This window comes from Drosophila suzukii, chromosome 3 (genome assembly GCF_043229965.1).
Source record: "Drosophila suzukii chromosome 3, CBGP_Dsuzu_IsoJpt1.0, whole genome shotgun sequence".
Classification (NCBI taxonomy): Eukaryota; Metazoa; Arthropoda; class Insecta; order Diptera; family Drosophilidae; genus Drosophila; species Drosophila suzukii.
In genome coordinates this window covers 57,151,358-57,177,337 of record NC_092082.1, presented here as the reverse complement: position 1 = coordinate 57,177,337, position 25,980 = coordinate 57,151,358, and the positions used below count along the sequence as shown (strand labels likewise).

The window sequence follows — 25,980 nt, the reverse complement described above, 5'->3', positions numbered from 1 at the left end:
CAATCTCAGCTATGTTACCCTTGCCTTCAGCGACATTGCCTTTGCCTTTGTTTAAGATTTTGCCTTTGCCATCTACTTCGAGGGCCGCGCTTGACCGTCCTGCTAAGATAAATAAACCAACCGTAAAGTAAACACAAGCTTCCGTTCGAAGCCCAAACTTTTCCGTTCAAGGCCCACAGTATTGCGTTCTAAGTTCAGAACATATTGCGTTCCGATTTTCAATCAAATTGCATCGGTCAGCATAATTTCATTTCACAACGAGATGCGACAGTTTCAGCATAAGCTTTTATGTTAAACAAATATTAAAGTTCTGGAAGCTTAAGAAAAGGAAAGCTTCTGGCCGAGGTTCATTGGATAATTTTTTAGAAATAAGAGCCAGTGCTATTTTATCCGAGACCCCGATCGGTTCACAATTTTTAAAAAGTGTCTTGTATTAATTGAGTTTAAGAATAAAGGTTTATCACCCGAGTTTTAAAAATAAAAAATACATTTTTTTAATTCATCTACTATCGACGAATCTAATTGGCGCCCAACGTGGGGCCGCGTTAAATAAAAAGTTTCAAAAATTATTTAATGAAAAATAAGTTAAATGCAAACGGAGCTCGCGCGGCCAACAACTCAACATTTCTAGTGGAGAAATTAAAAAATCCACCAAAGAACACAACAAAGTGACAGTCGTTAACAATAATTAAATGTAAACTAAACAAGGAAGAACGCTATAGTCGAGTACCTCGACTATCAGATACCCGTTACTCAGCTAAATGGAGATATGCAAGCATCAAAGCGAGATTAAAATGCGCCACCTACCGGCGGTATACAGATTTAAGCGTTATGGGCGTTAGAGTGGGCGTGGCAAATTTTTTTTTTGACCAACCGATAGGTATTGTCGAGACCAATACGTTTCAGTTAAAAGTTTTTATCTAGCATAACAATTGTGGGCGTCACAGTTTTTCGCGGTTTGTGGGCGTTAAAGTGGGCGTGGCAAATTTTTTTTTGGATTAATCGATAGGTATTGACGAGACCAATACATTTCAGCTAAAATTTTTATTCTTGCATCAAAACTGTAGGAGCCACAGTTTTGGGCGGTTTGTGGGCGTTAAATTGGGCGTGGCACTCTACTGAAACAAACTTGCGCTGCGCAGGAATCTCAGGAATCTGCGTGCCTAATCCCAGTATTGTAACTCTCATAGTTTCCGAGATCTCAGCGTTCATACGGACAGACGGACAGACGGACAGACGGACATGGCTAGATCGACTCGGCTAGTGATCCTGATCAAGAATATATATACTTTATGGGGTCGGAAACGCTTCCTTCTGCCTGTTACATACTTTCCGACGAATCTAGTATACCCTTTAACTCTACGAGTAACGGGTATAAAAATGAAATAATCCATTTAAAGATGAACTTTAAAAAAAGGGTGGACCAAAAACTTAAATCAAAAAAAATACAAAAACACAAACTAAAGCAAAACCAGAAACGCACTAAACAAAAACAGTTAAACAAACCAGCTCTTACAACAACAACAACAAAATCACAACTCGCTGAAACAGGAAAAAATTAAGAAAGGAAGGCAGGGCGTTCTATAGCCAATAATTTCTACTGAATCCAGGAAGGAAGATCAACCCACAACCCCACAGAAGGAAGACCCCATCGCGACAGTCTCTTGAGAAATTAATTTTCAATAATAGAAAAATTAATGAATATAATCTAAGATCAGGGAACTTAGGACAAAATAATATAAGATTTAAACATTGATAAAAGTAAGATAGATTCGCGAATTAATTAAAAAATATCGAGAAACAATCTGGAAGATTTAATAAATAGCTTTGGTAAAATAAATTTAACAATGGCTACCGGAGGTTCAGCACCAAATTTTTCGGCAGTTAGTATAGCCACAGCAGGCGGCTTAACAGTGGAATTAATAAATAGATTGATAACTGTTCAATTAAATGAAGTGAGAAGGAAAATAGAAGGTTTAGAAGGAAAGTTAGAAACAGATGCAAACACTGTGGAGGATTATAAAATACAAATAAACGACCCAACTATAAAATGCGATACAACACTTGAAGTGGTAAAATCTTTACCAAAATTCACGGGGGAACCAACACAATATGTAGGTTGGAGGGAAGCCGCAGAAACTGTAATGAGTCTCTATAAAATTCAAAGTGAACAATATTTTATCGCCTTAACAGTTTTACGAAATAAAATTTTGGGAGCTGCCCATGATGCTCTTACCAATCATGGCACCGTTTTAAACTTACGAGCAATCTTATCTAGATTGGACTTTATATATAGCGATAAACGACCAATACATATTCTCGAGTCAGAACTAAGTATCCTCAGGCAGGGACGAATGACAGTTACAGAATACTATAATGAAGTCAATAAAAAAATGACTCTACTAATAAACAAAACCATAATGACATACGGAAAGGACAGCGTAATTGCCAAAAAACAAACAAAACAATAAGGAGCAATGATTTACGAATTTTTATATCTGGGCTAAATGGATCTATCTCAGAAACTCTTTTCTCATTAAATCCACCAGATTTACCCAATGCTTTGGCAAAGGTCCAAGAATTAGAATCAAACAATTTCCGTGCTCAATTTGGAAACAGGTTTAATGGATTTAAAAATGAAAATAAATATCAGGGAAACAACTTTCGATTTGATCAAAACCGACAGAACAATAATTCTAATAAAATGGGAAATAACTGGAGTAATAACCAGAATTATAATTGGCCACAAAAGGGAAATTTTTGGCAAAACGATAATCATAATAACAATCAAAAGCTACAAGCCGTCGAGCCAATGGATGTTGATCCATCGATTCAACTCCAGAATAAACCTAGTTACAATCGGCAGCCGAATAATAATTGGCAGGCAAATAATAATCGAGGTAGATACAAAAATAATTACTATCAAAATAATAATCGATCAAACTACTATCGCGCTAATCAAAAAAAAGAGCAAACTCAATCTCAGAAAAGGGAACCAGATGGAACAGTAAATCAGCCAGTTAATAAAGTAACCAGATTAAACAGTACCAACGAAGAACATTTTTTAGACCAGACCCCAACAGGGGAATTCCTTATTTAAATAGGACAGACCGAAAAACCAAGAAGCAGTTAAAGATTTTAATAGATACAGGAGCCACTGCTTGTTATATAAAAAAGGGAATTTTCGAAAATAAAAATGAGTTCTCAATATACAAAAAAGAAACTACAGTTCATGGGTATTCAATTATTAGGTATTACCATATTATAAATATATTTGAAACAAGACAATTATTTTATGAAATCGAAGGATTCGAATCTGATCTGCTAATTGGATTTAATTTATTAAGAAATATTGGAGCGATAATAAATATAGAAATGGGAGTATTAGAATATACAGGGAAAACAAAAAAGTTAAAATATTATGATAATGAGGTTAAAAATGAAATAAGTTTAATTGAAGAAAATAATATTCATCCGTTAAAAGAATTTATTATAAAAAAATATTTTGATGAAAAAAATAGCGAAAACACAGATTCATTATTTGTGGAAAATAGTGAAAAAAGCTTGGGAATTCAAAATCCTGAGAGTGCCGACGAAGTAAATACCGTCAATAAAAATACCAATATCTTGGGAATTCAAAATCCTGAGAGTGCCGACGAAGTCAATACCGTCAATAAAAATATAAATATCTTGGGAACTCAAAATCCTGAGAGTGCCGACGAAGTAATTACCGTCAAAAATCGAATAAATAAAAATCGTTTGAAATGTAAAAATTTCAAGCCCGCCGTCGTTGAGTTATCCGACAAACAACAGATAAACAATATAGGTACTGATCAATTAGACGGACTAAAGGAAAAAATAGTTTTTTATATTGAAAAAGAGCATTCAAAGATAAATATGCAAATTCCTTTTAGAACAGACATTAAGGGGGAAATAAATCTTATTAACGACAGGCCAATATACGAGAAACAATATCCGTACGCTGTTTCTGTCACCAACTTCGTGAATAGCGAAATCAGTAGAATGTCAGCAGAAGAAATTAGAAGGCCTATAATTCGAAGCCCTTATAATTCACCAGTTCTGGTAGTCCCAAAGAAAGGAGAAAATCAAGACGGAAGCCGTAAATTGAGACTCGTCATTGACTATAAAAAATTAAATGAAAGTACCTTACCTGACAGGTACCCAATGCAAGACCCATCAGTAATTCTATCTAATTTGGGAAAAGCAAGATATTTTTCAACAATAGATTTAGAATCAGGTTTTCATCAGATATTAATGAAAGAATCTTATGTAGAAAAAACATCCTTTTCAATAAATAATGGAAAATACGAATTTTTAAGAATGCCATTCAGACTAACAAATGCACCAAGAATTTTTCAGAGAGCACATGTCATGTCTACATGGACGACATTATATTATTCTCAAACTCGATTGAACAACATTATAAAGACTTATACAAAATTATAAATATATTATTTAAGGCAAACATGAAAATCTCTTAAGAAAAATCAAAGTTTTTTAAACGCGAAACCAGTTTTTTAGGATACATCGTACGGGCTATTATAGAAAATTTGTTTTAAATTACGCCTCTATAGCCAAACCTCTAACAAAATATCTTGGAGGTCATAATGGCAAAATTTCAGAAAGAATGTCAACAAAAATGTTTATTCAGCTGGATGACCCAGCTATTAAAGCTGTTAACGAGCTGAAAGAAAATCTCATTGCTCAAGTAGAATTAGTTCAATCGGATTATAATAAAAAATTTACCCTGACCACCGACGCCTCGGACGTCGCAATTGGAGCAGTATTATCTCAAGAAGGTATACCAATTACTTTTATTTCAAAAACCTTGACTAAAACGGAAGAAGTTTATGCAACTAATAAGAAGGAACTTTTAGCCATAGTATGGACTCTTAAAAATCTAAGAAACTACTTATACGGAGTGATTGGAATTGAAATCCAAGCCGATCATCAACCATTATCTTTCGCAATCTCTAATAAAAATCCTAATATTGAAATGAAACGCTGGTACTCCTTCATAGAAAGTTTCACTCCAAAACTCATTTATAAGCCAGGTACAACTAATGTAGTTGCAGACGCCTTATCAAGAATTCAGATCAACAACTTAACTGACAGTAACGAATCGGTCTCAGATCAAAACACTCAGCATTCACCAGAGAGTAGTTTTGAGAATGTTATACAAAAAACCCGTAAAACCTCAAACCAGTTTAAGCAACAATTGCTATTAGCAACGGGGAGGTATACAATACATGAGTCAATTAATATTTTCGAAAATACCAGACATATAATAGAATTTGACACTCCCGAAAATTTAATATCAATCCTAAGAGAATATATTCCTCCTTATTTAACGGTCGGTATTCATTGTACTTTAGAGATCTTTTATAGAATTCAAAAACCACTTAAAGATAATTTTGTGAATAAATTTTTGTATACAAAAATATTTGTCCACGATGTAGAAACTTCTGAGGACAGAGCACTTATAATCGAAGAAACACATTGCAGCGCACACAGGGGACTTGACGAAAATTATAAACAAATCAATAGATTGTATTATTGGCCAAACTTATTTACAAAATTAAAAGAATACATACCAAACTGTAAAATTTGCAATGAAAACAAATATAACAGACACCCAATTAAAATTCCAATTGGAGAAGCCCCAATCCCGAATAAAGAAGGCGAAAATTTACACATCGACATATATTACGCGCAAAGTCTTACTTTCATAACTTGTATTGACGCTTACTCAAAATTTTTAGTAGTAAAAGAAATCCAAAATAAATTAAATATCGAAAACAAAGTAATGGAACTTCTTCAAAAATTTCCACAAGCCAAAGTAATAATGACCGATAATGAACCAAGCTTTACCCCGGCCCAATTTAAATCTTTTAAACAAAGGTGCGGCTTAACTTTACATTACGCAGACCCGAGGCACAGTACCTCAAACGGACAAGTTGAAAGGGCACATTCTACATTAACAGAATTAGCTCGATGCATTAAAGAACAATTTAATTTAGCCGACTATTCCGAAATAGTAATAAGAGCCGCTCAAGAATATAATCAGAGCATTCATTCTTCAACGAACCAAAAACCTTTTGACGTACTATATAAAAAAATAGAGCACGATAACATTCCTCAAATTTTAAAAAATACGCAAGAGAAAATGTAAGATACAAATAATGAAAACAGAAAAGAAAAAGTATATCATTTAGGACAGGTAGTTTATGAAAACAAACACGGGGAAATAAATAAACTTAAAACTAGATATAAAAAACAAGTAGTTAAAGAAAATTTACCTATCAAAATAATAATCAACAATAGAAATATAATTATTCACACAGATAATATAAAATTCTAAAAATTTATGTTTTTTTTTTTAGCTTTTCCAGAAAATGTTTTATCAGGTGCTACACTACACCTTATTTTATTAACAAAATCAGAAATAATTGACTATACAAGTCACGAGTATCTTTTATTCAAGGACAATAAAGACGTATTGACGTACGAATCATACGCAGAATTATTCCACGTAAATAACTTAAGTTTTTATAAAGAAATAATAAAATTGGCATCAGATAATATAAAAAGGTATACTTATAAAAGGTCACAATGGGAAATTTAATATGACATAGAAGTAATCGAATTTATTTTATCACAATTAATATCAACTAGATCAAAAAGGGGGATAAATGAGATAGGCACTGTGTGGAAATGGTTGGCTGGAACTCCGAATCATGATGATTTTATTAAAATACAGAATAAAATCGATGCTAGAGCGATTTCCCAAATCGATGGGAAACTAGTATTAAGCAATCAAGTCGCAAAATGCGAAAATATGTTTTATGAAATGTCTAACTTTAAGAACGAACTTTTTAATAATTATTGCACTTTAAATAATGAAAAAACTTGTTTTACCCGCTTATTAAATGGCGAGAAATCCACTTGTAAAATAATAAGAGAAAAATAAGAAAATAGACATCATACAAGATGGTGCCATTCTTATAAATGGTAACAATATTGTGAACAACTCTCATTTAAACGGTTCATTTTTGATAACATTTAATGGTACAACCGAAATTAATAATATTTTTTATACCAATTTGGAAAACAAAATTCTTAACTACTTAACTACGAACCACTTCAAAAATTATGAAATATCCGATTACATATTATCAAATAACTCAGAACTTTCTTTAGATAATATAAACATTTTAAATCCTTTCATTAAAATTAATAATACTAAAATATCACTTACCTTTATATTATTAATTTTAATCATTATATATTTGATTTTTGTACTTATTATAAAATACATAAAATTTTGAAATCAATCTCAGCTATGTTACCCTTGCCTTCAGCGACATTGCCTTTGCCTTTGCTTAAGATTTTGCCTTTGCCATCTACTTCGAGGGCCGCGCTTGACCGTCCTGCTAAGATAAATAAACCAATCGTAAAGTAAACACAAGCTTCCGTTCGAAGCCCAAACTTTTCCTTTCAAAGCCCACAGTATTGCGTTCTAAGTTCAGAACATATTGCGTTCCGTTTTTCAATCAAATTGCATCGGTCAGCATAATTTCATTTCACAATTTTAAACAAAAATTAAAGCTTAAGAAAAGGAAAGCTTCTGGCCGAGGTTCTGTGAGGAGTTGAATAACTCCCCACAAATAGAAGCAGCAGCAGATGGCCGGCCGCTTACCAGATACGCGGCGAATTCGCGTAGTAACGGCGCGGCGAGGAGAACGAGAGAGTTTGGAGACCAAGGGTGGAGATCGAGAGAGTTTGGAGACCAACGAAGGAGAGCGAGAGAGTTTGGAGACCAATGAAGGAGAGCGAGAGAGATTGGACACCAAGGATGGAGATCGAGAGAGAATGGAGACTTCGCGGGCAGAGCAAGAGTGCCGTATGCAGAAGGGGATAACGGAACTCCACTGGACTTTGGACTCTCCCGTGAACTTTGGACCGGGAGAGGAAGTGCCACATCTCGGCAGTGGAGCGGCACACAGGCGTGCCACAAGCATCAGGGGAAACAGCGGGACTGCAGCAGTGGGCGGAGCATCTATTGGAAGCGGTACGTGAAGGACAAGTGGGTCATCCAGGAGGCACGGACTTTGGACCCAGAGTGGAGAGATCCAGCGGTCCGTGCGCGAAAGGGAAATAACGGTTCCCGGAGGCCCTATATAAGGCCGCAAAGCGCTGGCAGCTGGATCAGTCGGTCACGAGGAGTCAAACCTTCAAGATCAGTTAAAGTACCAAATAAACAGTCAAGCAAATAATCTACGAGGGAGCTACAACCAAGCGAGTCGTCGGAAGCAGCGCCGTGGGAAGCATACAAGGAGCAAGATCGCCACGTCGAGACGTTCGGGATTAGGACATCAGGAATCTCCGAATTGAGCCACAGGTGGCTGAGTTCTGGAAGGCATCACGCGGCTAAGTCAAGGCGTTAGTTTTCTAACTTTGTCACGACCACACCCTGGCGAGTCGCCCGGCGGGTCTGTCAGAGACAAGCAAAAGGGTCCTACGACGAAGAGCCGCCAGCTTGGGGAGGAAAGTTGTCTGCGACCCAGCGTACCTTGCCCGACCAAGCAGGACCTGGCGTGACGGACGAGCGGTAGATCGATTTGCGGTTTCAAGAGGCGGCAGCCTGGAGAGCCCTGCGATTACCGGCGAAGTTCCCGAGCAGCGACCGCCCAGCTCCCCGAGCGCCAGAACAACGAGATACTGGTCAGAAGACAGCGCAGAGGACATCGACAGCGACGCCAGCAGACATTTCCGGCAGCCACGTTACCATCGCCGCGCGGAGCTCATTGGGGAGCGCAGGAGCGTCGCGGACGTCACGCATTAGGGTGAAGCCGCGTGGAACGTTCGTCTGCGCTAGGCGTAAAGCGAAGTGAACCGCTAGACAAGCCTCCGGGCGGCAGCCTTGACTGTCAGCGCGAACTGAGCAAGAACCTAGCGGGACCGTCCGGGACAGAGCAAGGGACAGGTATTGCCTAGAAAGGCGTCAGCCTGGAGAGCAAGGCTTGTTCACCCTAGTCTGAGAACGGTGACGCTTCCCTAAGCCCACAAGGCCGAACTCTCTGCGGGTCTAAGGCGCAACAAGCGACCCCGAGGCAACGCGTCGACAGGCAAGCAGAGGCGGCCACTACGAGCGTCCCGAGACCCAGGATCCAGAGGAGGACGAGTCAACGCGTCGAGGAGCCAGAAAGAGGAGCGCCAGCAGCCGGCGGAACCAGAGCCAAGAGATACCGAAGCCAGCCCAGCCACACACCCGCTGTACTAATACCACGAGAATAAATCCCACTGTTACCATTTGAACACTTTGTTTTCTCACTGATCTACGGGCAATCACGTCATATAAATTTGGTGGGACGAACGCACAATCTTCTGAGCTAGCCGCACAAATCTCTTAGCGAGCAGACACACAAAATCAGTTCGTTACAGTTCGTTGGATAATTTTTTAGAATTAAGAGCCAGTGCTATTTTTTCCGAGACCGCGATAGGTTCACAATTTTTAAAAAGTGTCTTGTATTAATAGAGTTTAAGAATAAAGGCTTATCACCCGAGTTTTAAAAATAAAAAATAAATTTTTTTAATTCATCTACTATCGACGAATTTAATTTGCATGTGTAAGGGCACTGCAAAATCTACTTATCTAACCGAATTCAATCGAAGCATATTACCAACTGCTATGGTGTATGTTAAAAACGCAAAAGGTGACAACCTAACATGCCGTCTTCTATTGGACACAGGATCAGAGCTGACGTATGTATCTGAGAGTTGCATCCAAGCTCTCGGACTGACACGGTCGGCTTCACGCATTTTGGTTACGGGAATCTCTTACGTAAAAGCAGACACGACAAGGGGATGCAGCACGCTGCAAATCAAGTCTCGCATATCCGATGATCGATTGGTTGTCTATGCCCACGTGCTAGGCAGAATCACCTCATCTCTGGAACGCCAAAATATCGACGCATCGACACTCGAGGTATTTAAGGATCTGCAGCTGGCGGATACACATTTCAACGCAAACACACCAGTAGATATACTATTGGGAAGCGAACACGAATGGTCAGTGTTCACAGGACGAAAGATGTACGACAACAAGGGTAATCTTATCGCTATTTCGTCGGTATTCGGATGGGTAAACACTTTACTCAGCACATCGAACACAAGCAACTCAATTACCACGCTTTGTTACCAACGACGCAGACAATATCGAACCTCACGGATTTTCGGAGTCCTCAACCAAGGCGAATGCTACTGTGGTGTACAGCAGAGTTACAAATGACGACGGATTCATCTCGGTGTCCCTTGTCATCATTAGTGCTCTCCTGGTTAACCTATGCACCAGCCCAACTAAAAACTTTTGTTGGAAACAGAACCTAGGTCCAATCTTTCTGAAGGATGCCAAAGTTCGGAAGCCACGTATCAGCAAGGGCTACATTTGCCTGTTTGTCTGAATGGTCACCTCAGCCATACACCTGGAACTTGTGACAGACCTGACAACAGAAACTATCTTGGCTGCCTTGCGGCGCTTCATATCCCTACGTGGCATGTGTAGCAAGATCTACAGCGACAACGGACCCAACTTGTATGGAGCTAAGCGATCCCTCAACGAAATGCAAGAATTTCTTTCATTACAACGACACAAGGACATTGTCACATCCACTTTGGCGGATGATGGAATTCAGTGGTTTCTCATTCCCCCGAGAGCTCCTCATTGGGGAGGGCAGTTCTCTGTGTCAAACTGCATCTGCGCCGAGTCACCGGCAACTCTACGCTCACCTTCGAACAAATGCGCACCTTGCTTGCTCAAATCAGCGCAGTGATAAATTCACGCCGCATAATGCCATCTCTATCTTATGTAACAGAAAACCGACATACACATATATATATATATCTTTTTTCGTTTCTGGCAACGCTGCTACGACGGCGTCTTATTGTGAAATTCATATCAGTATCAAATAGGCTTCGCAACTGGTAAGAATAAAATTACATACAGTCCACACATCCAAGTCGTTTATATTTCTAACCATACTCGGTATGATTTCGACCGCAAGTTATTCTGCAGTACTTTATTCATACGTCTTGCGACTGGCCTTTTTTATTTCTTGTCTGATTAACTGCAGGTGATCCTCTCGCTCTAACCTAGGTGACTCTTCCAATACCGACATTTCCTTTAATAGTTTATAGTCCCGAGATTTATAATTTTCATCCCGAATAAGGCTTTATAAGGGGAGCACCCTACTGACTGATGTAAGGCTGATCTTAAACCAGAAGAGATACTGGGTAAATGCAAATCACATTCGGTCTGGTCCTTGCTGATATAAGATCGTATAGCCGACAGTAATGAACAATTTACACGCTCTGCCGCATTACTTTGTGGAGAATACAAAGCAGTATTGTAGTATACGTGTCGATTTCCTAGTTTACTAAACAAGGCTTCAATTTCATTTGCCTTAAATTGCACGCCGTTGTCGCTCACAATTACCTCGGGAACTCCCGATTCTGGAAAGATTCGCTGGCTTAAAAACTCATTGATCAGACTCGTTGTCAATTTTCTTAAAGGGCACAACTAATGATACCGGGAGAAGTGATCTTAAACTATTAATAACCCGATGCTACCCTTCTTATTCCTTGGATAAGGACCTAAAATATTAACGTAAAGTTTTTGAAAAGGTTATTTGCTTCCTTGCAGATCTCACAATTACGTACGTAATCTCGCACCTCTTTAGATAGTCCTGGCCAATAAAAATTTTAACATTTACAATTTTAGCATTTACAATGCTATCATGTGCTTGACGAATTTCAAAGGCACGTTGCGAATCTGGTACCCATAATTCCCATTTAGCGGAATATAGTTCCTTGTTGCCGGAAACGTGTTCCGTGCAAATATAAACAAATTGAACCTGCAAATCTGGGAATTGTTCGGAATTTTCTTTTATTATCGCCTTCATTTGAGAAACGATTTGGACTCTAAGTCAATTTCTGGGGCAATCAATTCATAACTAGTAATCTCATCTGCGCTAATTCTGGACAGCGCATCGGATACAATGTGATGCTTTCCCTTTCTATGGGTAACTGTGAATGAAAATGACTTTAAGCGGAAAACCCAACCCATTAGCCACTGTAAACTGCTATTCGAACGGTTGCATTTCTAAATAGCTGCGAAATTTCTCTATAGCCAATATAACCGCCAGACATTCGCCTTCTGTCACGCTGTAATTCCTTTGGGACTTCGACAATTTCCGGGACATAAAAGCAATTGGCATCTCTTCCCCATCTTTGGATAATTGCACAAGCACAGCCAAAATCGCTTGCGTCGCAATGTAAAAAGAATATTCTATCGAAGTCGGGATTCTGTAGAACCGGAACTGAGGTTAGAAGGTTCTTTAAAGTGATCATAGCTGTTTGGGCGGCCTCGGTCCACTTAAATGTTTTCTTGGAGGACCACACCTTGGTAATTGGGAACGTAAGGTCTGAATAATTTTTAATAAATCAACGATACCACCCACAAAAAGAAAACCACGAACTTGTTTAAGATTCTTCGGGGTCAGCCAATTCACTGTGCAAGATACTTTACTAGGGCCAGTTGTTATTCCTCCACTTCCAATAACATAACCCAAGTAGTTGACCTTCTTTACACAAAAGTGACTCTTTGCAATGAGAGTGAGATTAGTTTTCTTGAATGGATAAGCTATACGCACTAGTACGGCTAAATGAGATGAAAAGTCTTCCGATACAATAAAAAGATCTTCTAAATAGCCAAATACACAGTATCGTAAGACAGGTGGAATTAATGTATCCATTACTCGACACATGGCTGACGGGGCCTTACATAACCCGAAGGGCATGACAGTGATTTGGAAGAGAGCTCTACCTGGGACTATAAGGGCTGTTAGCGGCTTTCCTTTTTATACCCGTTACTCGTAGAATAAAAGGGTGTACTAGATTCGTCGGAAAGTATGTAACAGGCAGAAGGAAGCGTTTCCGACCACATAAAGTATATATATTCTTGATCAGGATTACTAGCCGAGTCGATCTAGCCATGTCCGTCTGTCCGTCTGTCCGGATGAACGCTGAGATCTCGGAAACTATGGGAGCTAGGCTATTAAGATTTGGCGTGCAGATTCCTGAGCTTCTTACGCAGCGCAAGTTTGTTTCAGCAATGTGCTACGCCCACTCTTACGCCCACAAACCGCCCAAAACTGTGGCTCCTACAGTTTTGATGCTAGAATAAAAATTTTAATATAAGTGTATTCTTCTCATCAATACCTATCGAGTGACCCGGAAAAAAAATTGCCACGCCCACTCTAACGCCCACAAACCGCCCAAACCTGTGACGGCCACAGTTTTCATGCTAGATAAAAAATTGTTCTCGTCAATACCTATCGATTGATCCAAAAAAAATTTTGCCACGCCCACTCTAACGCCCATAACGCTTAAGTCTGTCTACCGGCGGTAGGTGGCGTATTTAAATCTCGATTTGCTGCATGCATATATCCTTTTCCCTTTGATCCCTTTAGCTGAGTAACGGGTATCTGATAGTCGAGGTACTCGACTATAGCGTTCTTCCTTGTTTAAACAATCCGATCTGCCAATAGGCATATTTTAGGTCGAGCTTTGAAATAATGTTTGCCATCGGAAGTCGAGCAAAAATTGCCACTATGCTTTGTAACGGGTAGGGTCCTTCTTGGTTGCTTCATTTAATTTCTAGCATCTAAACAAAGCCTTACCGGTGACTCCACGCACTTTATGACGTTTCTATTACACCCAAGCTAAGCATCCGATCAATTTCAGTATATAGAAGATTCTCGACTGCAGGGCTAACGGGGTAATATCGTTGCTTCACGGGTTTTGCTTCTCCTATGTCGAAATTTGGAAAAATTTCCCTGACGGTTTCAAGTTGCCTTCACTGAAATTTGGATAATGGGTACTGATCTCCCAATTTCTTGGTTTCGGGTATCGGGAGCTAAAGAGAATTCTCTCCAAAAATCGATACCCAATATCGACCTCTGAGCAATGGAAGGAATCACATACAAATCAAGCTCTTTTTTCTTGACCTTATATTGCATTAGTACCTTCAGTATTCCAGACGCAATGTCGCGTCAGCGGTGCGTAAATGCGACTTAGTTGCCTTATAATTCGACAAGTTGATAAAAGATTCTTTCGCCAATGTGGACCCAATACAACTTACATTTGCCACTGTATCGAACAAAAATATTTTGGAATAATTCATAAACAAAACGTAAGCATAACTACGATTATCTATTTTACATTCCAATATATTTTTGAGACGACTAAACGTTTTTAAGCCTTTCGTTCTCCAAAATATTGACGCATTCGTACGGTATTGCGATGACTCTTCCTATCTATTCCCGTTAAAATGCGTTCTCTGACTTCATTATAGCTATTAAATCTTTCATGGTATGGTATAAACTTCATGTTAATTTGCTGACTTTCAACTTTCAATGGTTGACTTACATTTATAATGTAATTATTTAGTGTGTGCACAATTGGGTTTATGTACTTGTGGTGCTCCGAAACCATAACAACATACTCTCTTTTCAGCCAAACAGTCTTTCCACACATGTCCAGGCATCTCAAAATTCCAAGACGTGATTTCCGCCGACCCAGAATGATTGACGGCGGCGATCGAAAGATCCGGCTCACTTATATCTATTTACTCATCGGGCGTTTCGTCTAGTGCGTTAAAACGAAAGTTACCTGAGTCTTTACCTTTTTGAGGTAACATTTGCGGTTTACCAAGATCCTTAAGAAAGTTTTCGCCTTTCTGCACTATTCGACGCTATTTAGAAATCGAAGAAACCTTTTCAAAAAATAATATGTCTTTCATATCTGTGAGTAAGTTTCCCTGAATCAATTCGGTTACGGACAATTTATCCATAAGTTTGCAAACGTCTTCATAGAAAGAATAGAAAGATTCCCCGGGCTTTTGTTTTCTGCCTCTTTTTTGCTTCCGTAATTCAATGGTGGACCGCGTATAGGGTATTGCTCTCGTAAGGCTTCACAAAATTCAGACCATGTAAAAGTTTGGACTCGTTTGTGGAACCTCCAATACCAACTACCGACCTTCCCAATTAGCAACTGGAAAATGTTCTTATTTAGAAGTTCAAAGATTTCCCGAGTTAATAATTTTAAACGGTAGAGAAATTCTTCAACTGACAAGCCCTCCTAAGATCCATCAAAGCGTACACCCCATTGTTGGAGAATGTCTGCGATTTTATGCGAACTAATGACATCCGTACCAATATTTCTCGAACTCCTCTGACTGATTTGACCTGAGGCTGCGGATCGCTCATGGCTTGTTCCTTTTTTTGAACTATGTATCGATGCTAAAACCTGTGAAACGGTTTCTCTGACTATAGAATTCATAATCTCCACATATTTTTCCGGTCGTCTAGCGCGACTACGTGTCTTCCGGGTGGCCTTAAAAGAAGTCCCCCTCGAGGCCTTCCTCCTCTCCACCTACTAGTTATAATTCCCTCGTTAAAGAGCGAGTACATGGCCGAGGACTTACAGGTAATTTCTTACTTTGCTGTCCTTTTTGGTTATCTTTTGGTTTAGGAGAATAATTTCCAACAATGTACTTTACATCTTTGAGGCTAACTAGAACAATGCAACTGGGACATTCTTTTGTCTCCGTTACTTGTTTTGTAAACAGGATTTATGGAATATGTGTTTGCATTTGACTACTGGACACGGTTGCGCATCTTCCATACGCTCTCCACAAATTATGCAAACGTCTTGTAATGCTGGTTGTGGCCTTCTAAAATCATCTGGTGTATGCTCCACTGGCAATTGCACTAAAGATGTCCCCCTAACCAAATGAATATTATATACCGTCCGATCTCGGACAGGGAAACTCATGTGAATTTACCTCTGTTTTCCAGTAGATTCTGTATACAAAATGTATACTATAATTACGAGATAATTGCTTACCTCTTCTAATTTGGTCGAAATATTCAAAATTTCCAAAATTAAAGAATTAAGTGTCCAACTTCTCTAAATTAAACTCATGAAATTCATCGAAATCATTCAGATATTTATTGAATCTTTTTTTATACACGTTACTCGTAGAGTAATAGAGTATACAAGATTCGTCGGAAAGTATGTAACAGGCAGAAGGAAGCGTTTCTGACCACATAAAGTATATGTATTCTTGATCAGGATCACTAGCCGAGTCAATCTAGTCATGTCCGTCTGTCCGTCTGTTTTTCCGTCCGGATGAACGCTGTGATCTTGGAAACTTTAAGAGCTAGGCTATTGAGATTTGGCGTGCAGATTCCTGAGTTTCTAACGCAGCGCAAGTTTGTTTCAGCCACGCCCACAAACCGCCCAAAACTGTGGCTCCTACAGTTTTTATGCTAGAATACAAATTTTAACTGAAATGTATTGTTCTCATCAATACCTATCGATTGACCCAAAAAAAAGTTTGCCACGCCTATTTTAACGTCCACAAACCGCCCAAAAACTTCAAAAAATCGTAAATATGAACGCGGATATCTCGGAAACTATCAAATATAGAGAATTTGGATTTTAAATTTAGATTCAGAAGTCAGAAGTTTGCAACGCAGTGAGTATATATATTCTTGATCGGCATCACTAGACGAGTCGATCTAGCCATGTCCTTCAGTTTGTCTGTCCGTCCGTTTCTACGCAAGGTAGTCTCTCAGTTTTAAATCTATCGGTCTGAAACTTTCCCAAAAGTCTTCCTTTTTTTGCAGGTAGTATATAAGACGGAACCAGCCGGATCGGGCAACTATACCTTATAGCACCCATAGGAATAATCGGAAAAAAATTTTAAAAAATTATTTCTTTGGTTGTTTTTAGCATATAAACTCCTACGCTAGGAAATAACATTTTTAAATTACTTCTGAGCTTCGAATTAAATTTTATCAAAATCGGACGACCAATCGATTTAGCGTCGCTTGTGACCGGTTGTGTTTATCTTGTGCTCTGTGATTTTTGTCAATTTGTCATTAATATCTGTGTTACTGGTGCCTTGCTTTGTGTCTTAGTCCAACATAACCAGCCGTGCTTGTGTTTTAAATCGTCTGTTTATGTTTAATTGTCTATTTTATTGTAGCAATTTTAACAAAACCTAACTCTGTTTTTAACCTGTGCATTTTGTTATTGTAACTTCTGTAAGCTGCGGTGCATTTGTTTCAATAGCTTTTGTTGTTGTTTCCCATAATCTGTAATCTCTCTCTCTTGTAATCTCTCTCCCGTTTCTTGTCGTTGCAACTGTTGTCGTGTATATTTTGTTTGTGTTTCGCAAGCCACGCTCAGTCGACAGCCACTCTGTCGCGCTCTCTCGCTTTCGCAGTCTCTTCGCGCTCTTATACTTTTGTGTTTTTGTGTGTCTACATTTTTATTGTTTGATCCCAGTGTCAAATTAAGTGAGGTATTTATAATTCTTTTGATTCTTTGGTTTTATAAACAACTTTTTTTCTTAAATTTAAATACTTAAAAATGGCTCTTTTTTGTTTCAAGAAAGATTGTGAGTTTGGATCGTCACCTAATGATGTTTATACCCGTTACTCGTAGAGTAAAAGGGTATACTCGATTCGTCGGAAAGTATGTAACAGGCAGAAGGAAGCGTTTCCGACCCCATAAAGTATATATATTCTTGATCAGGATCACTAGCCGAGTCGATCTAGCCATGTCCGTCTGTCCGTCTGTCCGTCTGTCCGTCTGACCGTCTGTCCGTCTGTCCGTCGGTCCGTCTGTCCGTCTGTCCGTCTGTCTGTCCGGATGAACGCTGAGATCTCGGAAACTATGAGAGCTAGGCTATTGAGATTTGGCGTACAGATTCCTGAGCTTCTTACGCAGCGCAAGTTTGTTTCAGTAGACTGCCACGCCCACTCTAACGCCCACAAACCGCCCAAAACTGTAACTCCTACAGTTTTAATGCTAGATAGAAAATTTTAACTGAAATGTATTGTTCTCAACAATAACACAAACCGCGAAAACCTGTGACGCCCACAATTTGCATGCTGGATAAGAAATTTTAACTGAAATGTATTGGTGTCGTTCATATCTATCGATTAATCCAAAAATAAATTTTCCACGCCCACTCTAACGCCCATAACGCTTAAATCTGTCTACCGCCGGTAGGTGGCGCATTTTAATCTCGCTTTGCTGCTTGCATATCTCCATTTCCCTTTGAGTAACGGGTATCTGATAGCCGAGGTACTCGACTATAGCGTTCTTCCTTGTTTTATTTACTGTCGTCTCTGCAATACAGTCATTCATCCAAAATGTACTGGGCTTGTTGGCAGAGTAAAAGATTTTATTGATCTGCGTGTTGGTTTTTCGTGGACTTGTGCCTCTTGCGTTGAAATAGACCGTGATTTGGATGGCTATGTTGCGCTGACCAATGATCGTTTCATGAAACTTTTTGATAAGCTTATGAGCGTAGTTGCTGATTTTAAAGAGTTTAAGGCGGACCTTGATAATAAAAAAATGTCAGTAGGGTCACCTAAACGCAAAAAGACCGCTTCTTCAAAATCTGCTCCCGTAAAGGCATCAGTTCCAAATCCCAACTTAGCTCCAAATATTTGTACCCGATCGGTAACGGCAGCTATGTCGGCATCTACTGGGTCTGGGGGACCTAAAGTTTCTCTGACAGCAGTACCCATAGGTACCAAAAGCTCTGGAGGAGTCCCTGTTTCTGCTAGTCAGCCTAAGGGGTCAAACCTTATGCAGCTTTCTGTGCCTACTGGTGAAGTTAGCTCTATAGGAGTCCATAGTCTTGATAATCAGACGAACGATGTTCAGATTGCTAATGGTGGAAGAAAGAGCCTCTCGGTTGTTCCATATAGGAAGCAATTATTTGTGTCTCGTTTAACACCTGAAACCAGATCTGCAGATGTTTTGGAATTTATACAACAGGAATTCCCATCTCAAAACATCACAGTGGAGGAGTTTAAATTTCCATATGTTCGTATGATATCATCATTTAAAATATCTGCTTCTCCGGAAGTATTTAATGTACTAAATTCTAAAAGTTTTTGGCTTAATGATGAATTGGTCATTAAAGAATTTGTTCCAAACAGACGGAGAACTAATAATAGGCCTTCCACGACTATACCTGCGCCAAAAAACTAAAAAACTGAGCAGTTTATTTTTGGCCTATCAAAATGTTAGGGGACTCAATATGAAACTACCTAAGCTTTATGCTGACTCCTCTGCCTTTTCTGAAGACATTCTGGCCTTTACTGAGACTTGGCTGAAACCGGAGATATCAGACTCCGAAGTTCTGTCCAAAAATTTTAATACGTATAGAACTGATCGCTCTCCTCGTAGGGGGGGTGGGGTGCTGGTTGCCGTTGCCTCCACTTTATCATCGGAGAGAATATACTTTCTTAATCCCAATGACATAGAATTCGTTGTTGTTAAAGTTTCTTTGAAATCTTTTTCTATTTATGTAACTTGTTCCTATATTCCACCTGGGTCCGACATAACAATTTATGAGCAACATTTGTCTGCAACAAAAACTGTTTTATCTCATCTTTCCGAAAGGGATCTTTTAATTGTTTTGGGTGATTTCAATCTCCCTGACATTTCTTGGTCCCTTTCCACGGACTCACTTGTCTCTACCCCTTTATCTGACCATGACTTCGTTGACGGTCTGTTAGAATTATCATTACAGCAAGTTAGCTTTATACGTAATTCACTAAACAGACAATTAGATCTAGTATTTGTTTTAGATCCGTCTGAAGTCACTGTATCTAGAATTGACCCACTAGTTGTGCCTGAAGACCAGTATCATCCCACATTAGAACTTACAATTTGTCTTCCCAGCGTTGATACCCTCTCTCCTTCACTTTCTCCAAATAAATGTAGATGCTTTCGTAAATGTGACTTTAGTAAACTCAACAACTTGATTTCACAATATAACTGGACAAATTTATATAATTGCTTGGATATTGAAAGTGCTACGGAACTATTTTATAGTGTCCTAAACTCTTTTTTCAGTGAATGTGTTCCTGACAGTTTTCCTCCTAAGTTAGACAGGCCACCTTGGTTTACCAATCAGTTGCAAAGACTTAGAAACCTAAAAACAAACTTCTATAAAATCTACAAAAAGTCGGGTAGGCCATCCGATTTTTCAAGATATGTGGTGGCTCGTACTAATTTTAATGTACTTAACAGTCATTGCTATTCCATGTATTTGAACCGATGTAAATTTGAATTTTCAAAGGATCCGAGGCAATTTTATAACATTGTCAATGCTAAGCGAAAGTCTTCAGCATTGCCATCATCCGTACGATTAAACTCTATTGAGGCATCTACGGATCCCGAAATTGCAGATTTATTTGCTGAATTCTTCCAATCTACTTATAGTTCTGTTTCATGGTCTAATTCTAGCTACCCTAATCACTTAAACAGGGCAAATTGTATTTTTTCTCCTGTAATCACCGAGAGTTATCTCTTAAGGGATTTAGAAACTATAACGCCAACCTATTCTCCTGGGCCAGATGGACTCCCTGGGTGTGTTCTTAAGTTTTGTGCCCGAACTATTTGTAAACCCATTCTGAAACTTTTTAATTTGTCTATCTCATCATCTGTTTTTCCTACTATCTGGAAAGATTCTTTTAATATTCCACTCCACAAAAAGGGTGCGAAGGTTAATGCTCAGAACTATAGAGGAATCTCCAAATTGTCTGCAATTCCTAAAACATTTGAACGCATTATTACCTCTCAGTTGCAACACTTGTGCTCATCTTTAATATCGCCGTGTCAACATGGTTTTGTTAAGCGTAGATCGACCACCACTAACCTGCTCGAATTGACATCTTTTGTACTAGATGTATTTAACAAAAAATTACAGACGTATGTTATATATACAGATTTTAGTAAAGCCTTTGACTCTGTTAACCACTCTCTTCTTTTATTCAAATTAGATCTGCTTGGGTTTCCGAATAATCTGTTAACTTGGATTTCAAGTTATTTGAATGGTAGATCTCAGAGGGTTTTATTCAAAAACGCTGTTTCCAAGATGATCAACGTGACATCTGGAGTGCCTCAGGGCAGTCATTTAGGCCCTTTGCTGTTTACTCTGTTTATAAATGATCTTCCTTCTATCGTAAATCACTCTCGTGTACTAATGTATGCTGATGATGTTAAGCTTTGTTTTTCATATAATAATATTGAATCTGGTTTCTGCTTGCAGTCAGACATAAATAGATTCCAGGAATGGTGTCAGTACAACCTTTTGAATTTAAACTATCTTAAATGCAACGTTATGACTTTTTATAGGGGTACGCCAACGTTCATGAGTTACTCTCTTCAGAACATGTCCTTGGACCGAATATACTCAGTAAACGATTTAGGTGTTCTCCTAGATCCTAAACTTAAATTTGACTCCCACATAACCTCTACTGTAAATAAAGCTATGAGTGTTCTTGGGTTTATAAAACGTTGGTCTAAAGAATTTGATGACCCATACACTACCAAATTATTATTTACCTCACTTGTCCGACCTAATTTAGAATACTGTTCTTCCGTTTGGAGTCCTCAGTATCAAGTGCACATTGACCGTATAGAGTCCGTACAGAAACAATTTCTTCTTTTTGTCTTACGTGGTTTGAACTGGGATCAAAACGTCAGGTTGCCTTCTTACTCGAGTAGATTGCTATTAATTAATTTGCCTACTCTAGTAAGCCGTAGAATTATGCTCGGTACTATTTTTATGAATAATCTTATCAGAGGCGATATTGATTCTGTAGATTTGGTAAGCCGCCTAAGTTTCAATGTTCCTGTTAGACTAATGCGAAACTACCATCCTATTAACTTGCCACGATGTTCATCTAATTTTAGTCAGCATGAGCCCTTTCGCGTTCTTTCTAATAATTATAGCAACCTGTATCATTTAATTTGTTCCTCAACTTCTATCCCTGTACTAAAAACTAAAATCTTAGCTCATTTGCTTTAATCTTGTTGATCTATGTTTTGTCCTGTCTTTATTTGTTCTATGTACCTTCCTCGCGAACCGTATTTGCCCGAAATAAAAATGGGCCCGCGCGTAACAAGCACGTGCTTGGTGTCGTTTGGGCCACTTGTTTGTACTGCTCTTAGTGCATCAACGTTCAACAATATATATAAAAAAATATATATAATATAGCTGGCAGAGGAACGATCGAAAAAATGGTGGAAAAATAATGTGAAACAAATTATAGCTTCGGAGTTTTTGACATATTATCTTATACTATTGGGAATATCATTTTTTGTATTTTTCAGAATTTCGAATTCAATTTAATAATTTTAACTGCAAGAATATACAAGCTTCGACTTGCGGAAGTAAACTTCCTTTCTTTTTCGAGGTGAAACTGATAGCCCCGACTTGGTTAGCCAGCTAATCTTTTCTGTTCCATGCAGATTGACAAGAAATTACATTCCCCTAGCTTTAATTTTATAGACTTTATCCTATTATCTCAAAATATGACTCGAACTATTTCCTTATTTTACAACGCGTTCCGTACACAGCGGCCCTCGGTCGGTTGGACGGGAGGTGTAACCGTGGAGTCCCGCGCGAAAAAAAAGATATAAAAAAAATACAGCATAAACAAATAAATCGTATATGTAAATAATATTTTTTCTTGGATTTTTGTGGCTAATGTATGCTTTAATTTCAGTTTTTAAAACAATAAATCCCTCTTTTTTGTTTTATTGACTACTCCTATATGTTGTCAAATTTAACATAAGTAATGGCGACATAATGAGTTTGAGTAAACATGTACGTTTTTATACATAAACAAAATTTATATTTTTTTAAATCGTCTTTGGAATTCGCAAGCCCGTTACTCGTAGAGTCAAGGGCTATACTAGATTCATTACTAGCCGAGACGATCTAGCCATGTCCGTCCCTATAATCGCTGTGATCTCGGAAGCTAAAACAGCTAGATATTTGGGATTAGGCATGAAGATTGTAGAGAATGATGCGCAGCGCAAGTTTGTTTTGACCAGGTCAATATTTCGCAAGTTCAATCGAGATTGCACAGGACAGGCTGTTACTACTTACTAATAGGCCACCAAGCTGCTAGGGATGCAATGGGCTAGGTGGCGATAGGTTGCGCTAAGTGAAAGATGAAGAAACACACACATATGCATGGAATCTTTGAAATACACGTAAGGTAAGGTCATTTACCAGCCTAAGTAAAAGATAAAATGCAGTCCACTTACTTCAAACAATGAGTATTTATAACCATAAAGTCGAACTTTTACAACGTCCTTTAACATATGCGTTGGAGATGGATTTAAGCGTTATGGGCGAGAAGCCCTAAAATCTTTTTGCTTAATTCTAACTTTTAAGCTCGTATTGTTTCCGAAGCACAGCGTTCACACAGAGAGTGATAGACGAACATGAGTAGTTTAACTCGGCAAATAGTCCTGAACACGGATTGTATATATAGAGTGAAAAACGCTCCACCTCTTTAAATATTTTTGAATGAATTCAATTTAGGCTTTTGATCTATAAAAAAGGTTTTTTGCAAAATTTTTTGAGTGGCAAGCGCATTACAAAAATTTTATTTTGCTCCTCCTTTTGAGAGTATATTCCATACTAATGCGCATCTAGGCCTCCTATTAAAATTTGGCTGCTGTAGCTCTTACTCTTTAGGCTGTGAGCGTTATTTTTATACTAGTATACTAGATTAGTCGGAAAGTATGTAACAGACAGAAGGAAGCGTTTCCGACCCCATAAAGTACAAATATTCTTGATCAGGTTAACTAGCCGAGTCGACCTAGCCATGTGCGTCTGTCCGTATGAACGCTGAGACCTATAAGAGCTAGGCTATTGGGATTTGGCATGCAGATTCCTGAGCTTCTTGCACAGCTCAAGAATTTTTTCGCAAAGTGCGACGCCCACCCTAACGCCCACAAACTGCCAAAAACTGTGGCTCCTACAGTATTGATGCTCACCAATACCTATAGATTGACCGAAAAAAAAGTTGCCACGCCCACTTTAACGCCCACAAACCGCCCACAAACATAAAAAAATCGTAAGTATGAACGCGTATATCTCGGAAACTATCAAAGATAGAGAAATGGGATATCCGATTTAGATTCCGTAGCTTTGTACGCAGCGCAAGTTTGTTACGCAAATATGCCACGCCCACTCTAACGACCACAAGCCGCCTAAACCTGTGGCGCCCACAATTTTCATGCTAGATTAAAAACTGCAGTATATTAGTCTCGTCAATACCTATCGATTGATCCAATAAAAACAATAAAAACCACTCTAACACCCACAGGCCGTCTAAGCCTCTGGCGCACACAATTTCCATGCTAGAAAAAAATTTTAAACGGATTTGTATTAGACTCGTCAATACCTATCGGTTGACCCAAAAAAAGTTTGCCACGCCCACTCTAACGCTCATAACGATTAAATCTTTCTTCCGCCCACATAACCATATACTGATATTGCGGGTAGATTGCGCATTTCAATCTCGCTTTGCTGCTTGCATATCTCCATTTCCATTTCGTCCCTTTAGCAAAGTAACGGGTATCTGATAGTCGGGGTACTCGATTATAGCGTTCTTCCTTGTTTTTTATTATTTTTTTTTTTTGAACTATAAGAGTTAGAGTGTTGGGTCTTGGCATGCAGATTCTTGGGCATCCAGCGAAGCTCAAGTTTGTTTCAGCAGGTGCCACGGCCACTCTAACGCCTACAAATCACTATAACACTAAAGCCCGTTTAGCGCCCACATTTTTTAATATTTTGTAAAAATGTAATAGAAAGTTTGTTTTTATAATCAATACCTATCTACACGCAATTTTATTGAAATCGGAATACTCATTTAAAATGCATAACCAAATAATAATCAATATTTTACAATTCAATCGAGATTGCACACCACATGCAGCAAATAAGCTGTTTTCTTTCAAACTCCGCCAAGCCGTTAGGGGCGCTAGAGTCTAGTTGGCGCTGTAGGTCAAGTGGCGCTATAGAATAAGATGATAGGTGGCGCTATAGGCTTGGTGTGTTAGTGAAAGAATCAGTGGTACTTTAAGCATGTCTCCATCCCTGTCGCACTACCAAAAAGCTGAGTAACGGGTATCTAATAGTCAAGGCCATCGACTATTGTGCTTTCTCTTGTTTAATCTGTAATTTTCGTCTGTCATTATAGTATGTCTTGAGAGATTATTATTGATATTATTTATTCAAATTGTATTCTTTTTTTCAGTTCCGTTACAAATATAGCACAAGCGTACTGGAAACTTATATTCAGGGAAACAAAGTTCCATTCAGCTTCCTTCTAATGTTGATTGTGCAGTTTATTACTATTGTAACAGAACGGGCCATTTATCTTCGAAAAGCACTCATATACAAAATAGTGTTTCATGTTATCACTGTTGTTGGAATTCATATTTGGATGTTCTTCCTCGTACCGTATGTGACCGGGCACAGTTTTGGTGAAACTGCCCCTGTTCTATTTTATTTAATAAAATGCCTTCATATGTTACTATCTGCATACCAGATAAGATGTGGTTACCCAAAGAGAATATTAGGAAACGTATTCACAAAAGGATATTCATTAGTTAATTATATCGCTTTTAAAATGTAAACACCTTTATAACACTAGATTATAAAAAAAATGCTCCCCAGCCATTAATGGAAATGAAATTTAAAATTGTGTTCATGGATACAATTTTTTTAGAAGACCGTACATTAGAGTTTTTTAAAAGACTCAGCATTATATGTTATTATTATTTTACATAATTATGTCAAAAACCTCGCAAACATAGGAGTGGCGAACCACTGCTAAGCACTACCCAATCTTTATAGCCGTTAATCGTATAGTAAAATGGTAAACTAGATTCGTCGGAAAGTATGTAACAGGTAAAGGGACGTCATAAAGTATATGTATTCTTGATCAGGATCACTAACCGAGTCGATCTAGCCATGTCCGTCTGTCCGTATGAACG

General features: G+C 38.5%; 1 long non-coding RNA gene across 1 annotated transcript in view; it reads left to right on the top strand.

The window, feature by feature from the left end:
- LOC139353030 (uncharacterized) overlaps positions 1-25,579 on the top strand; it is a 224,817-nt gene extending 199,238 nt beyond the window's left edge. Inside the window, exon 6 of the long non-coding RNA XR_011604133.1 lies at positions 25,239-25,579. This is a non-coding gene — a long non-coding RNA (uncharacterized lncRNA). The remainder of the gene's footprint in view (positions 1-25,238) is intronic.
- Positions 25,580-25,980: the final 401 nt, after the last annotated feature.